Here is a 14,659-nt window from a genome sequence, read left to right as displayed (position 1 = left end):
TTTGCTTTTGCACTCATTTTAGTCATGTAACGACACCTATTGCGGTTTTACAACATGATACAAAGGATAAAGTAAAAAGGCGCAATTTTTTACTTTCTATCTTTTATTTGATGTATTTTCAAGTACACATTTTCTCGAGCAAACACTGTATATGTTCTAAAATCTTTGGACTTTACCTATTATTTCATTCTCAGCAGAGTAGAGAATTTACCACACGAATTTACCGCACCGGTATGAATTCTGCTTCGGTTATTAATAAACTATTTTCATTGCTTGTTCCTACATTTTGTTATTATATTCCCACTTTTTCATAAAAAGCATAGTCCCTCAAAACTTCACTTTCACCGTTCAGGAGCCGAACTGTACAGCAGACAGCTCTCTCAACATACGCAGTTAAGGCGCTGAGGTAACGTAAACGACCACTCGCGACAGACGAGACTCAGTACAGGAGTAAAACGCTAGGGGAGTTGTGGTAGATTCAATTGTGTCGAGGAGTCAGTTGATACCAGACACTCGATCGTGTACAAGGTGCTTAAGGAAAAGAGAACTGCTGGCTACCGGCTGGAGACATGCACATATTCAAATGGTTCAAATGGCTCTGAGCACTATGGGACTCAACTGCTGAGGTCATTAGTCCCCTATAACTTAGAACTAGTTAAACCTAACTAACCTAAGGACATCACAAACATCCATGCCCAAGGCAGGATTCGAACCTGCGACCGTAGCGGTGTTGCGGTTCCAGACTGCAGCGCCTTTAACCGCACGGCCACTTCGGCCGGCCATGCACATATTATACACCACTGATTTAATGAATTAAACGTCTATTTTATACGATATCTATGCAGAACTCATATAATTATAGTCGATACAATCCGGAAACTTATAAAACAAAACGTATGTTTAATATAGGGCGATTCATAAAAATTCATTCGATTGAGCAAGACCGTATCTTCTACATGATCGAAGAGAAGAAACTGGGCCAAATTTTAGCTTCTGCATCGAAACGAAAACACTACCCTGGCGTCAGTTGTAAGTTGTTGGTTGAAGTAGTAGCCACCACAGGTTTCCCTGAAATAATTCGTTTGCTCGTTCGTTCATTACTCTACGAACTGTCTTGTGACAGCCAGAGCGAGAGCACCAGCAGCAGCGAGTACTGTTTGTATAAAGCGTTTATTTTGCATTTTGTTTACGACCTTCCACTAAGGAAGGGATTCTATTCGTGTTTATCTGCTCTGCATAGTAACTAACAGTTCTTGGTAAAACTTTACGTAGTTTTCGTGTTAGATTTCTTAGTGTTTTCTTGATCGTTTAGAACAGAAAGCGCCCTAAAACCGTCTTTTGTTTGTTTCGCGGCCGTTAGCCACTAGTCACTTGAATCAGCAGTTGTCTTGTGACAGCCAGAGCGAGAGCACCAGCAGCAGCGAGTACTGTTTGTATAAAGCGTTTATTTTGCATTTTGTTTACGACCTTCCACTAAGGAAGGGATTCTATTTGTGTTTATCTGCTCTGCATAGTAACTAACAGTTCTTGATAAAACTTTACGTAGTTTTCGTGTTAGATTTCTTAGTGTTTTCTTGATCGTTTAGAACAGAAAGCGCCCTAAAACCGTCTTTTGTTTGTTTCGCGGCCGTTAGCCGCTAGTCACTTGAATCAGCAGTTGTCTTGTGACAGCCAGAGCGAGAGCACCAGCAGCAGCGAGTACTGTTTGTATAAAGCGTTTTTGTACTTATTTGCTGCGCTTAGCTTTTAAATAGTTTTTCTGGGAAAACCTAGCGTAGTTTTCGCGTCTCGTATTTCAGTGAGTGTTTCTTGATTATCAGAGTAGCTCATCAGAAGATTATCTTGGGAATTTGTCACCGTATAGAGTAGGGTAAACATAGTCATGTGTAGGGACTGTGGTTGTTGTGAGCGGACGCAAGGAGAATTGGCCACTCTTCGGGGGCATGTGGAGGCTTTGTCTGTTAGGCTCATCGAGCTCGAGGCGCAGGCGTCGGCTCGTAGTGGCGTTGGGGCAACTGTGGTGAGACCTATGCCTACTTCGGTGGCCTTGGAATCACATGGAACCCTTGATGTCGCTGCGTCTTCCGGCAGTGAGCATCTTACCGGTCAGCCATCACTCCAGGGTGAATGGCGGACAGTGGTGGGCTCGCGCGTGCCTGGCCGAAAGGCGAAGGTGGGATCTCGCCGCGTGGCAGCTGCCTTACTCCTTTCCAACAGGTACGGGGTGCTTCCTAGTGGTGATGACATCGTTTCCGAGCCACCACAGGATGCCTCGCCTGTTGGGCCAGTGGCCGATTCTCCGGCAAGGTCCCGACAGTCACAGAGGGCGGGCCTATTAGTTATAGGGAGCTCCAACGTTAGGCGGGTTATGGAGCCCCTCAGGAAAATAGCGGGTAGGTCGGGGAAGAATGCCAGTGTGCACTCGGTGTGCTTGCCGGGGGGTCTCGTCCGTAATGTGGAGGAGGCCCTTCCGGCAGCTATTGAACGCACTGGGTGTGACCGGCTGCAGATAGTAGCACATGTCGGAACGAATGACGCCTGCCGCTTGGGTTCTGAGGCCATCCTTGGTTCCTTCCGGCGGCTGGCTGATTTGGTGAAGACAACCAGCATCGCACGCGGAGTGCAAGCTGAGCTTAATATCTGCAGCATAGTGCCCAGAGTCGATCGCGGTCCTCTGGTTTGGAGCCGTGTGGAGGGTCTAAACCAGAGGCTCAGACGACTCTGCGACTATAATGGTTGCAAATTCATCGACCTCCGTTATTGGGTGGAGAACTGTAGGGCCCCCTTGACAGGTCAGGCGTGCACTACACACCGGAAGCAGCTACTAGGGTAGCAGAGTACGTGTGGCGTGCACACGGGGGTTTTTTAGGTTAGAGGGACCCCCCCTTGGGCGAAACGATAAAATACCTGACGGCTTACCAGAGCGGACATTATCATCGTTGATAAAGAACGTCCGTCCTCAGAGACCAAAAACAGGAAAAGTTAACGTAATATTGGTAAACTGCAGGAGTATCCAGGGCAAGGTTCCTGAATTAGTATCTCTTATTGAAGGAAATAGTGAGCATATAGTATTAGGAACGGAAAGTTGGTTAAAACCGGAAGTGAACAGTAACGAAATCCTAGACACAGAATGGAATATATACCGCAAGGATAGGATAAACGCCAATGGTGGAGGAGTATTTATAGCAGTAAAGAATTCAATAATATCCAGTGAAATTATTAGCGAATGCGAATGTGAAATGATCTGGGTTAAGTATCAAAGGTGGGTCAGATATGATAGTCGGATGCTTCTATAGACCACCTGCATCAGCAACCGTAGTAGTTGAGCGCCTCAGAGAGAACCTGCAGAACGTCGTGAAGAAGTTTCGTGATCATACTATTGTAATAGGGGGAGACTTCAATCTACCAGGTATAGAATGGGATAGTCACACAATCAGAACTGGAGCCAGGGACAGAGACTCTTGTGACATTATCCTGACTGCCTTGTCCGAGAATTACTTCGAGCAGATAGTTAGAGAACCAACTCGTGAAGCTAACGTTTTAGACCTCATAGCAACAAATAGACCGGAACTTTTCGACTCCGTGAATGTAGAAGAGGGTATCAGTGATCATAAGTCAGTGGTTGCATCAATGACTACAAGTGTAATAAGAAATGCCAAGAAAGGAAGGAAAATATATTTGCTTAACAAGAGTGATAGGGCACAAATCGCAGAATATCTGAGTGACCACCATCAAACGTTCATTTCTGAGGAAGAGGATGTGGAACAAAAATGGAAAAAATTCAGAAACATCGTCCAGTACGCCTTAGATAAGTTCGTACCGACTAAGGTCCAAAGCGAGGGGAAAGATCCACCGTGGTATAACAATCATGTGCGAAAGGTACTACGGAAACAAAGAAAGCTTCATCATAGGTTTAAGAGTAGTCGAATCATAGCTGATACGGAAAAGCTGAACGAAGCGAAAAAGAGCGTAAAGAGAGCAATGAGAGAAGCATTCAACGAATTCGAACATAAAACATTGGCAAACAATCTAAACAAGAACCCTAAAAAGTTTTGGTCATATGTAAAATCGGTAAGCGGATCTAAATCCCCTATTCAGTCACTTGTTGACCACGATGGCACCGAAACAGAGGACGACCGAAGAAAGGCAGAAATACTGAATTCAGTGTTCCGAAACTGTTTCACTGCGGAAAATCGTAACACGGTCCCTGACTTCAGCCGTCGCACGGACGCCAAAATGGAAAATATTGAAATAAACGATATCGGAATTGAAAAACAACTGCTATCACTTAGTAGCGGAAAAGCATCCGGACCAGACGAGATACCCTTAAGATTCTACAGTGATTATGCTAAAGAACTTGCCCCCTTTCTATCAGCAATTTATCGTAGATCGCTGGAAGAACGTAAAGTACCTAGCGACTGGAAGAAAGCGCAGGTCGTTCCCATTTTCAAGAAGGGTCATAAATCAGATGCGAATAATTATAGGCCTATTTCGCTTACGTCAATCTGTTGTAGAATAATGGAACATGTTTTGTGTTCTCGTATTATGACGTTCTTAGATAATACAAATCTCCTTCATCATAACCAACATGGATTCCGCAAACAGAGATCATGTGAAACTCAGCTCGCCCTATTTGCCCAAGAAATTCACAGTGCCGTAGACACTGGCGAGCAGATTGATGCCGTATTCCTGGACTTCAGGAAGGCATTTGATACGGTTCCGCACTTACGTTTAGTGAAAAAAATACGAGCTTACGGAATATCGGACCAGGTTTGTGATTGGATTCAGGATTTCCTAGAAGAAAGAACACAACATGTCATTCTTAACGGTTCAAAATCTGCAGATGTAGAGGTAATTTCGGGAGTACCGCAGGGAAGCGTGATAGGACCTTTATTGTTTACAATATACATAAATGACTTAGTTGACAACATCGGTAGCTCCGTGAGGCTATTTGCAGATGACACGGTTGTCTACAAGAAAGTAGCAACATCAGAAGACTCGTACGTACTCCAGGAGGACCTGCAGAGGATTAATGCATGGTGCGACAGCTGGCAGCTTTCCCTAAACGTAGATTAATGTAATATAATGCGCATACATAGGGGCAGAAATCCATTCCAGTACGGTTATGCCATAGGTGGTAAATCATTGGAAGCGGTAACGACCGTAAAATACTTAGGAGTTACTATCCGGAGCGATCTGAAGTGGAATGATCACATAAAACAAACAGTGGGAAAAGCAGGCGCCAGGTTGAGATTCATAGGAAGAATTCTAAGAAAATGTGACTCATCGACGAAAGAAGTAGCTTACAAAACGCTTGTTCGTCCGATTCTTGAGTATTGCTCATCAGTATGGGACCCTTACCAGGTTGGATTAATAGAAGAGATAGACATGATCCAGCGAAAAGCAGCGCGATTCGTCATGGGGACATTTAGTCAGCGCGAGAGCGTTACGGAGATGCTGAACAAGCTCCAGTGGCGGACACTTCAAGAAAGGCGTTACGCAATACGGAGAGGTTTATTATCGAAATTATGAGAGAGCACATTCCGGGAAGAGATGGGCAACATATTACTACCGCCCACATATATCTCGCGTAATGATCACAACGAAAAGATCCGAGAAATTAGAGCAAATACGGAGACTTACAAGCAGTCGTTCTTCCCACGCACAATTCGTGAATGGAACAGGGAAGGGGGGATCAGATAGTGGTACAATAAGTACCCTCCGCCACACACCGTAAGGTGGCTCGCGGAGTATAGATGTAGATGTAGATGTAGAACGTCGAGTCAAGATGGCGGTAACACAGCAACAGAAGGCGTTATGCGCTCTCCGTTGCACAGATTACTACTCAGACACAAGTGTGCCGCGTGATTTTCGCCACGTGTGTGACCTCAGCAATGGCTGGGTAGTAAGAGTGGAAGAGTGGTACCGATCTTCCTTTCTACAAGTGGCGTACAAGGTCGCCTGATTTCACGGTACGTGATTATTTTTGTGGTTGTCTGTGAAACACGCGTTCCGACAACGTTGGATGAACTGCGACGATGTATAGCAACAGCAGCAGACACCGAAGCTATATAAAAACATACGCCTTGACAGCCATTAAGATCATTTCCGTGCGGATGTGCTTTCTCTTCCGAACTCTTGTGCGAATCGGCGTTATCATTGAGTATGGTGGAAAGGGGGGGCTACATAAATAATGTGAGACAAGTTAAGAATTTGGGCTGGACCGAAAGCGCACTCGGATGACCGAAGCGATTGTGTTTCACATTTGTGAACTCTCGCGAAAATGTCCCTCCCCCCCTTCTCTCAGCTAACGCCTCCCCCCCCCCCTCAGCTAAAAGTAGGACGAAAATATTTATTATTAAAATTATTATTATTATTATTATTTATTATTAAAATATTTATTATTCCCTACTTTGGTCCAAATGAAAGGGTACTCTTCTGAATTCAGCTTCTTCTTTCTTCTTGTAGACAAATTAATGGGCTTGTCTGGAACCAAGCCACCATAGGGAACGTTCGCTAGTTGTTCTGTACTCTCCGCTATACTCCCAAGTCTTCCAAGCCAAAATGTTTGCATCCGGGAAAGCTTCAAGGCCACCATAGTCTGCATGGTTCCCCCATACAACTGCCAAGGTCAACCATGTACTGCCTCAAAAGACTGCAGAAACATCACATGCGGTCTGAATTCTCAGTATAACTACATAATTAAGTTTTTGAACGGTACGTGAAACGAACTGCAACAGCCCACATGGAGTTGTCTGTCTTGTAACTAATCTTTTGAGCACTGGAATATCTTTCTATGAAAATCTGCGCTCGTCTTATTATTGCATTAAAAAGTGTCCGCTGTTTGAACATACAACCATGTGGAATTTATATATGCGCACTATTACGTGGTTTTCTCAAAGTACAAATTTCAACAGAATTAAAATTTTCTTGCTACGGTGCTTAGTTTCCGGTTACACGGATAGCAAGTATATTATCTAGCACGAGTTTCGTCGACAATATGAGGATCATTATATGTCTATTCACGAATGCAGCAGCATTCCTGGTTAAAATTTATTGATACGATTCCCTCAGAAAGTTTAAAATGAAATTCCCGTGGCGCGACGTGAAAGCCCTACCGTTGTCGTTAAAACTTAGAGCAGTCAGGGTGCGTTAGCAGGGAATCAGGCCTGAAATTTGGCTAAATATTAGGCTAAAACTTGTTTCAAATTCCAATTAATATTGATTTTGGCTTTTCAAGGCGGCGGTAGGTTTTCATAATGACGATGGAAGAGGTAGCAGAACGTGCATCAAAATGTTAAATGTGAGTGTGTGCATATTACGGGAGGAGGGACACTATGCCGATAGGAGTGAAATTCAATTATCTGCCCAAAGAAAAAGAAAAAATTAAAGATAATCAATACCGCTTTGACCATGATGATAGCTGTGGTGCAAAGCACCGACTTTCTGCAGTATTATGAAGAACACAAGGAAATAAAAATATTGAAAATCTTCATAGTTTTTGTCACACAGAACTTGAGTTAAAGGATAGCATGGCACCTTTTAGAAAAACTGTACCGTCTACGGAAATTCATTTTAAATGGCACCAGAATACACTAGCTGTCATGTCTGCAAACGAGATGTCATGGTTTCTTAAAAGGTATCTCACGCTTAATTTTTACGAAAAAATAAAAATTTTCAACAACCAGTCATTTTTCATACGACAGATGGGGCTACACACATTACACTGTGAATTAATTGCTCTCACAGTGACGTGGTGTGAGAGGAGTGTTGTCAAAAGTGGCGGTCAGCGTTTAAGCGTTCTGCTATGCAGGGCACTGACGTACAGACGTGTAGCGTATGACAGCTCTCCACCTGTGAGATTACTGGAGTGTACGCAGCTACAGCCTCCAGTCCCCTCCCTCCATCTCGGGGGTAAACACGACGGTGCAGCCAGCGTCGACAGGTCTTCAGTTCGCTTTGGCGCGTAATAGTATAAAATACGGCGACATTTCGAGCACCACCCCGCAAACGGAGACGTGTGCAGCAAAATAAACAGTCCGACAGCACCAACGGCGTTTGAATTTTCCCATCTGGGTTAACTCTGACACGCTGACGAAAACACGTTGAGAACGCGTGCTCTGGTACGCTTCCAGATGAAAAACGGCCAGCGGATCCACTTAGCAGATTCTAAACAAACTGTCCGGCAAAGTTTTTCGCCAAGAGCGCAGCGCCCCCGGGACCATGAAGGGGGCGCATAGTTAACCGTCCGTCGTTCCGCGCCAGAAAAAATAATGATCGGCGCCTTCTCAGTTGACAAGGCCGCAAGGTGATTTTCGGAGTTCTGATAAGCTCCTCACTGTGTTAGGGAGAATTATAAACCGCCTGTCCGCATGCACATGTCAAAGCAAACACGAACAGCCACCATGCCGAACTGGAATCACCCCATTTATTCTGTGAAGGAAATCACAGCTACGGCTGATATTCTGCTGAAAATATGGATTCGCTACTAATTCGATTCCAATTTATTTATTTATTTTATTCTTACAAGTTCCAAATCAGCAATGAAACCAGCAGAATGAAATAGGTAACGGAAGAAGTACTTCTCGCAGATTAAAGCTTTCGCTTCAGTTTGGTTCGGGCGGAACAGGAAACATACCAAACTGTGCCTCTCTTAATTTGCACTCTATTGTCAGAGTCCTTTGCGGACATGCCTCGCATTTCTTCTGGTTCTCCACTTCTCACCCAGGAAAAATGAAGCAATACACCAGTATTTCGATACAAAAGGGTGACGAAGTGGACTCCCAGCCCTTGCTCTTTCCTTATTAGTGAATAATTCTGACCTTTCCCTGCTATACGGGCTGAGTTACAAACCCGCCAGTACACTTACAGAGCTTGATTGGACTTGTTTCCTCGGTGGGCTGACATAAGGAACTTTTGGTCTCCAGTGCCTTATTACCAACAGCTCATTCGGTTTGTACTTCAGTAATAATTACGTGTGTACTGCGATGAGAATAATTACATATCATCGCAAAAGCGTGTAATACGGATATATGTCTAAACTGTGAAGAAAGAGCGCCCTCAGACGCAAGTTACTTGCTGTTGGGGACGGAATTAAACGCTGACTTGTCTTTTCACCTTCAGACTGCAGACCTGACAACAGTGGGACAGTACTGTTTACACCAACATACATAGAGAACATATCAAAGTATGAGTAACGCAGCAAACCTGTACTGTACGCTACTAGACACAACAATACGGAACTGTTTGTTCACATGAGTCGTTGAAAATGTTATCAGGACTGGTTGTACTGCAGTAACTACCTTATGCGGTCTAGTATCTCTAGATGTTGATGCACAGCTTTAGCGGCTGCCACAGTTCTCACACAAAACTGTCTACTGGAGTCTCATTTATCGTGCTCATCAGGAGACCTAGTTTATTGTCACCAAAACTGTACATTTATGTGGTTTCCTGCATCAGTGTCAACCAAGATTTATTTTGAAATCACATAAGTCATAAAGTCTGAGTGGAAATCTTCTAGAGCTTTGAGAGAACATTTTTATGGTACGTCGGTTTGTATGTAACGTCTCATTGATTTAACACGTGTTTCTTCCTTCAGCTCATGCTCTGCTAAATTTTCAAACGCTACTTGTAATGCTAAATTTGCAAACGCTACTTGTAGTCTGCTCACTGCACTCCCTACATCTTTTGTGAACGACATGGATGCAACTGATGTTTACGCTGATTTCTCAAAACAGTTGTTCAGCTTAAGTTGAACAGCAACAGTTACGATTGTCAATGGCTGTTGTTCTTCAAAACTGGACGTTGCGACACACATCGCGTTGCCATTATCCTTCATTCTAAAGTAAAGGGATATAACAGTTAATAAGAGTACATATACGGAAGGGTGATGAGTTTTCTGTAGTTGCAGGAACAACTCACATCTCGTAGTTCCGAAGCGATGTTCAAATCTACGAAGTCTACATGCATTACCGATCCATATAGTATCGTTGTCGAAATCAAAAGCGGAGCTAGATCTGAGCACAACAGCTAGAACGATGAGTCCAGTAGGGTTCAAATGGCTCTAACAAGGGAACCTCCCCATCGCACCCCCCTCAGATTTAGTTATAAGTTGGCACAGTGGATAGGCCCTGAAAAACTGAACACAGATCAATCGAGAAAACAGGAAGAAGTTGCGTGAAACTATGAAAAAAAAGCAAAATATAAAAACTGAGTAGACCATGTGTATGATAAGCAACATAAAGGAGAATGTGAGCTTAGCAGCACCGTGGTCCCGTGGTTAGCGCGAGCAGTTGCGGAAAGGAGGTCCTTGGTTCAAGTCTTCCCTCCAGTGAAAAATTTACATTCTTCGTTTTCGCAAAGTTATGATCTCTCCATTCGTTCATTGACCTCTCTATTCACTGTAATAAGTTTAGTGTCTGTGTTTTGCGAGCGCAGCGCAATTAGTGTGATTAGTAGACGAAAGGACGTGCCTCTCCAATGGGAACCGAAAACATTTGATGGCAAGGTCATAGGTCAACCGACTCCTCCACAGGAAAACACGTCTGATATATTCTATACGACACTGGTGACGGCATGTGCGTCACATGACAGGAATATGTTGTCGACCCACCTAACTTGTACACTTGGCGAATGGGTAAAAAGATTCTTCTACCTTGCCCGATTTAAGTTTTCTTGTGGATGTGATAATCACTCCCAAAAAAGTTATGAAAACATAAGAGTTTGTCACATAAACTGAATATAAAAAATTAAACTTTTCACTCGAGGGAAGATTTCAACCTAGGACCACTCATTCCGCAGCTGCTCACGGTAACCGCGGGACCACGGCGCTCCTGACCTCACACTGTCCTTGATGTTGCCTATATTGTGCATGGATTACTCAGTTTGTATATTTTGCTTATTTTTTCATAGTTCCACACAACTTCTTCCTGTTTTCTCGACTGATTTGTGTTCAGTTTTTCAAGGCCTATCCACTGTCAACTTATAACTAAATCTGAGGGGGGTGCGATGGGAAGGTTCCCTTGTAAGCATTATGGGACTTTACATCTGAGGTCATCCGTCTCATAGACTTTGAACTTCTTAAATCTAACTAACCTAAGGACATCACACACATCCATCCCCGAGGCAGGATTCCAACCTCCGACCGTAGCAGCAGCGCGGTGCCGGACTGAAGTGCCTAGAACCGCTCGGTCACAGCGGCCGGCACAGTAGGGTACGGATGTCGAATTCCGTGATATTTTTAAGGTAATGCTGCGCAATGTTCATAAATAAAGAAAGGTTGCTGGAAGTTTTAGAATATTTTTTTTATTTGAATGAGTATTGTTAAGTTTTACAAATATAGGGCAAAAGGGTAAAAATGGATTCTGTGACAATGGCTCCTAAATGCGTGATAAGACTCCTAAATCTGTGACAGTCGTATCCTAATTGCGTGAATTAAAGCAACACATATTTTACATATGAAAAAAGGGAAAAAGTTGTAAAAAAGTAAAAAAATTAAAATAAATATATCATTTACTATACCTAATACAGAATGAGAAACCAGATGTCTTTTTCTCCAAACAAGAACGCTAATGTACACATACTGGACACACATAAATGTCTTCGTAATGATTATCACATAGACTCTCACATTCGTTGTGGTACCACTAAAGACAGAAACAATACTGTAGGTACTCGGATCCAATGGGTTTCTGTGTATCATATTCATAATCCAAATTGCACACGAAGCAATTAATGTTGTCATAGTATTTGACGTTTCTTCCCTCCCCCATATTCGCTTTGGTTTTTCAGAAGACGGGACAGGTTCAGGATTAGCATTTCGTGTAATGTGTGTCCACAATAACTTACGATTACAATGGTGCTGCCAGAAGCTGAGAAATCGGCATTGGTTGAAAGATATCCATTTGTCTCCAACCGCTGCCAGCGTTAGGCTGTCCCCATACATTGTTAAGGGACGCTTATGGTATTCCACTTCCACCGATCATGCCGCTCTCCTTCTTGTAGTCCTCTGGCATCCATCGCGCCCCGGACATCTCGATCCTAGTTCCTCCTAGGTCGTCCACAACTTCTCCTTTTTTTTTTCGCTGGCATCTGTTGCCACACTGTGTGGCCATCGGCTATCGTCCATTCTTTCTAGATTTCCATACCATTTTAGACGTTTCGTCTGTATGTTGTTAATTGTTGATTTATCGACAGCGATAGCCTCTTATGTTGGTATTTGGCACACAGTACAGCTTGAAGATGCCACATCTTCGCTTAAAAATGTCCATCACTAGTGCAAGCAACTATTTTCTCTGACGCACTTTACTATACATGTTTTTTGACTAACTGAACCATATATCACCTATTTGGTCGTTTATGCTTTCCAAATGATTGACTTCAGCTGTCGTACGGCCCTCGCGCTCTGTCCTATTTTACTATTTATGTCATATTCACTTCTTCCGTTTGATATCATATCCCTCTTATACTTACAATCCCTACCTGACTGGCTCCAACCTCCAGATGTCCTCAGTATTGTTGCCAACTTTCAAATATTCGGAAATGTATTTTGTATACGGGCAACGGCCTTGCCGCGGTGGATCCACAGGTTCCCGTGAGATCACCGACGTTTAGCGCTGTTGGGCGTGGCCGGCACTTGGATGGGTGACCATCCAGCCGCCATGTGCTGTTGCCATTTTTCGGCGTGCACTCAGCCTCGTGATGCCAATTGAGGAGCTACTCGACCGAATAGTAGCGGCTTCGGTCAAGAATACCGTCATAACGACCGGGAGAGCGGTGTGCTGACCCCACGCCCCTCCTATACACATCCTCCTCTGAGGATGACACAGCGGTCCGATGGTCCCGGTAGGCCACTCGTGGCCTGAAGACGGAGTGCTTTTTTTTTTTATTTTGTGTACGAGGGACCTTCAATAAGTACGTAACACACTTTTCTCTCGGCCAGTTTCGGTTGAAAAAAATGCAGAATTTGTTGTGGCACTTCGTGGAATATTCCCACATCAGCCCCTAAAGTATCATAAAGTTCCGATAGGTGGCAGCTCTATACGTAGCCTTTGAAACGGCATCTGTAACGTAGGTCGTTCCAAGCAGAGCTGTCACTGAGTGTTTTTCGTACAAAACCAGAGCATCGCAGATATTCATAAGCGTTTGCAGAATCTCTGCGGAGGCCTGGCAGTGAACAAAAGCACGGTGAGTTGTTGGGCGAGGCGTCTTGTCATCATCGCACAAGGCCGCGAAAACCCGTCCAATTTCCTGCGGTCCAGCCAGCCGCACACAGCTGTGACTTCTGCAGTGTTGAAAGATACTGACATTCTCATTCAAGTTGATTGACAGATCACAATCGCAGTAATATCACAAATTGAGTCCGCCTTGATGCAAAACACCGTGTTATTTGTGATATTACTGTTTTTCTATGCAAACACGGACTGAATGGAAGAGTTCCAAGATAACATTATTGAGATCAAACACCTCACTGTTGAACTGTACGTCTCTGTTGGTACTGCTGACACATTCGTGCACTATTTGGGGTAGTCAAAGGTGCGTGACCACTGGGTTCCTTACCACCTAACAGAATACCAGAAGAAGCAACGAAGGATCATCAATTTGACCCAAGGAAGGACGCACTCCGCGGGAAGCAGTACGTGGATGACGGGGAGGTTATTGATGCTGTAACGTCGACCAGTGGAGTAGTACCATTTGGGGATCTACATCTACATCTACATCCATACTCCGGAAGCCACCTGACGGTGTGTGGCGGAGGGTACCTCGAGTACCTCTATCGGTTCTCCCTTCTATTCCATTCTCGTATTGTCCGTGGAAAGAAGGATTGTCGGTATGCCTCTGTGTGGGCTCTAATCTCTCTGATTTTATCCTCATGGTCTCTTCGCGAGATATACGTAGGAGGGAGCAATATACTGCTTGACTCCTCGGTGAAGGTATGTTCTCGAAACGTCAACAAAAGCCCGTACCGAGCTACTGAGCGTCTCTCCTGCAGAGTCTTCCACTGGAGTTTATCTCTCATCTCCGTAACGCTTTCGCGATTACTAAATGATCCTGTAACGAAGCGCGCTGCTCGCCGTTGGATCTTCTCTATCTCTTCTATCAACCCTATCTGGTACGGATCCCACACTGCTGAGCAGTATTCAAGCAGTGGGCGAACAAGCGTACTATAACCCACTTCCTTTGTTTTCGGATTGCATTTCCTTAGGATTCTTCCAATGAATCTCAGTCTGGCATCTGCTTTACCGACGATCAGCTTTATATGATCATTCCATTTTAAATCACTCCTAATGCGTACTCCCAGATAATTTATGGAATTAACTGCTTCCAGTTGTTGACCGGCTATATTATAGCTAAATGATACGGGATCTTTCTTTCTATGTATTCGCAGCACATTATACTTGTCTGCATTGAGATTCAACTGCCATTCCCTGCACCATGTGTCAATTCGCTGCAGATCCTCCTGCATTTCAGTACAATTTTCCATTGTTACAAACTCTCGATATACCACAGCATTATCCGCAAAAAGCCTCAGTGAACTTCCGATGTCATCCACAAGGTCATTTATGTGAATTGCAACGAGCCGGCCGGAGTGGCCGTGCGGTTCTAGGCGCTACAGTCCGGAACCGAGCGACCGCTACGGTCGCAGGTGCGAATCCTGCCT

The sequence above is a fragment of the Schistocerca americana genome, chromosome 5 (assembly GCF_021461395.2).
Source record: "Schistocerca americana isolate TAMUIC-IGC-003095 chromosome 5, iqSchAmer2.1, whole genome shotgun sequence".
Taxonomy (NCBI): domain Eukaryota; kingdom Metazoa; phylum Arthropoda; class Insecta; order Orthoptera; family Acrididae; genus Schistocerca; species Schistocerca americana.
Note: the sequence above shows the minus strand (reverse complement) of the source record.